Here is a 3,216-nt window from a genome sequence, read left to right as displayed (position 1 = left end):
AAATCCGTCCTCCATTCAGCAGCTCGCTTCGTTTCAGGGTCCAAACGAAGTGACCACATCACTCCTATCCTGTCTTCTCTCCGATGGTTTCCCATTGCATCACCCACAAAGCTTTGCACTTTTCCTCCCCTCGCTTTATGGCCAATAAACTCAAACTGTCTGGAGGCTCAAGACCTTCTCGGAATGCGGAATAGTTCCTTCTTGAACCCCCCTCCTTCAAAAGAGGAAAACTGTTGGCACAATCATTCTCAGGTAATGCGGTGAGAACCTGGAACTTGCTTCCTCCTTTGCTCTGTGTCATCACCTCCATTCAGATCTTCAAAGCGGACCTCAAAACTCTTTTAACAAACAGGTATCGGGGACGGTCTGCCCGGCGATAATGCAGGTCATTAACTCGTCTCTGGCCTCAGGAGTAGTGTCCCCCAACTGGGAGATGGCAAAAGTCAGGACCCTGCTAAAAATATCTAGTTTGGACCCTGAAGACCTGGCTAATTACAGGCCCATTTCGCTGCTACCGGGTCTCAGCAAAATAGCTGAAAAACACGTTGAGACCGCGGGTTCACTACATCCTACCCAGACAGGGTTTAGAGCCAAGCAATGAATGGAGACAGCTCTGGTGGCAGTGGTGGAGCCGGCCAGGGCATTTTGGATGCGGGAGGCTGTGCTGCGGTGGTCCTGTTGGAACTCAGTGCAGCCTTCGACACTGTGAATCATTCCCTCTTGCTGCACCGGCTACGTCTTGCAGGGGTTTCTGGATTGACCCTTAAATGGCTCCATTCTTTTCTATCGGACAGATGTTTCTCCGTCTTTCAGGAAGAGGTATCATTGTTCCAGCTGCAACTGAATCACGGCGTTCCCCAGGGATTATCGCTCAGCCCTACCATGTTTAACATCTACATGAGACCTTTGGCTGAGGTGGTGCTTCCCTGGGGACTCCAACTTGTCACCTACGCCGATGACACGCAGCTGGTCGTCTCCCTGGTGAGGGACGACGCTTTAGATCAGGGGATCAATAATTTGACCCCGTGTCTCACCAAAGTCCTGGAATGGATGACCTCCTTTTTTTTAAAGTTAAATGGGGCCAAAACGGACATCATGCTTTTGGGTTACAAAGCCCCAATTAACCTGGACCCCTGGTGGCCACATTGTCTGGGACCCCCTCCGGTGCCTAAGACCCAAATAAAAAGCTTGGGGGTCTGGCTGGACTCCTCTTTAGGATTCCAATACCAGGCCAAGAAGGTGGCCGCGATTTGTTACGGATTGTTGAGGGTGATTAAGAAAGTTTTGGATCTTCTTCCATTTGAAGCCAGACGTGTGCTGGTCCAGTCGTTGATTCTTTCGCGGCTGGACTATGCAAATGCTATCTATATGGGGTCCCCAGCAGGTCCTATAAAAACTCTGCAATCTGTGCAAAGGCCTCACTTCGGTCTCTTCATTGGCTACCAATTCAGGAGAGGATTATGTTTAAAACCTTGTGTTTGGCGCATAAGTCCATCCACAATGTCGGCCCTACCATTCGCGGTCCCCTGTTTCTTCGCCATCAATCGGTGAGACCTCTGAGATATAACCAGCGAAATCTGCTGGTAGTACCCAGGGTGAAGCTAGCCCGGATGGGTGGCCGCCAGCTTTCCTTCCAAGCAGCCAAGGGATGGAACAAACTCCCAGATAAAATCAGGCATGAAACCAACCATCTTGCTTTCAGGAAGCGACTAAAGACATTTTTGTTTCAATAATGTCTTCTTCATGTCCTCTGGTCTTACAGCGCTGGGATGCTCGAGGGTAGCCATGCGCTCTACAAGAAAGTATTCATTTTATTCCAAAGACACTTTCCCTCCTTCTCAGACCCCGCCAGGAAGTTCTTTAGTCATTGTAAATTTGTCACATATGTTTATATTTTTGCTTATACATCCTGTGCTTGCTGTGTTTGAAATTGTGTTCCTTTTGCCTGCGTTGTTTTGATTCTATGGCCTGCAATTGTTCCAGTCCTGCCAAGCGTCACGCAACACGTGTGGCGCCCACGCATTTCAGTGCGGTGATCCGCATCACCGCACTGAAATGCATTGTCATGCATTTGTGCTACTGACCGGCACTCTGATGACAGCGCTGAAACAGCGCCTCAGACACCTTGCGCCACAGCAGACTTTACTTTGACTTGCCAGGATCAGTAACAGTTAAATATCATGCTCCCACCAGTGCGTGCTACAATGTCGCAATCTGCCTGTAGACCCGGGCGGGGCCTGCCTTCAGCAGTTACGTTATGGGCAGCTCTGTGGCGCCGTTGTGCTGCTGTGGCTGCCTGCGTAGGAGGGCGAGGGCGCGAGGCAATACTTTATTAATATAATTATATAATTAACCCGGTGACCGTTGCAGAGGCGGGATGGGCACAGCATCTACCTGAGAGTCACTCGTAATGTTAGCCTCCTCTTCATGTTGCCCCGTATGCCTGGACACAGCAGTCGAAGGTGCGCCGGCCCGCTCCCCCTGTCACAAGGTCTGGGACGGAGGCCTACTTTTAATGCACATCCCAGGGAAGCCGTCTGCTCTGGATCACGGCAGTCGTCGCCCTGCTCGCCTAATGTTAGGGCCAGAGCTGAGCCCAGCTGCTACCAGGCCGAGCTGTGGCCAAGAGACAGACTGTAGAAACTCAAGGCGGCAGAGACCCAGCCCCCGGAGGCCTGTGGAGAGTGCGGGTTGCAGCAGCGTGACACTTTGCACCAACCGGCCGCGCTTCAATGAACACAGCCTGATCCCAAGGATGGACCGAGAGATAGGGCAGCAGTGGAATTGTTAGCGAGCAGCTGGCTGCCAGTTACATGGTACACTGGCCTAAACCATGCACCGACGGCACTCAGACAGAGTTATTATTAGCTGTTTGAACTCCACTTTCCATTCAGGTAAGCCAGAAATATGCCTGCTTTATAATTTACTATTTCTTTTGCGAAGTTTTTGATTGTATCCGTAAACAATATATTTTTGGGACATGTGTATCATTGACTGGTGACTGTGGGTAAACTTTAGCTGTGTGACGATTTAAAAACAACATGCATTACTGGGCCTATGCAATCGATAGTAATGTAGCTGGTTTTGGCATGTTGTCACTTTTCAGCAGTGGGTGCATTTACATAAAAACATGTTACTTTTCATTTTTCCCTTGCCACCTACCCAGTTGGCATTGTGCACAACACTTAATACGCTGGTCTGTTCTGTGCTGTGATG

Source organism: Lissotriton vulgaris, chromosome 2_2 (genome assembly GCF_964263255.1).
Source record: "Lissotriton vulgaris chromosome 2_2, aLisVul1.2, whole genome shotgun sequence".
Classification (NCBI taxonomy): domain Eukaryota; kingdom Metazoa; phylum Chordata; class Amphibia; order Caudata; family Salamandridae; genus Lissotriton; species Lissotriton vulgaris.
The sequence above is the reverse complement of the archived record's forward strand: the minus strand, read 5'-3'. Positions refer to the sequence as shown.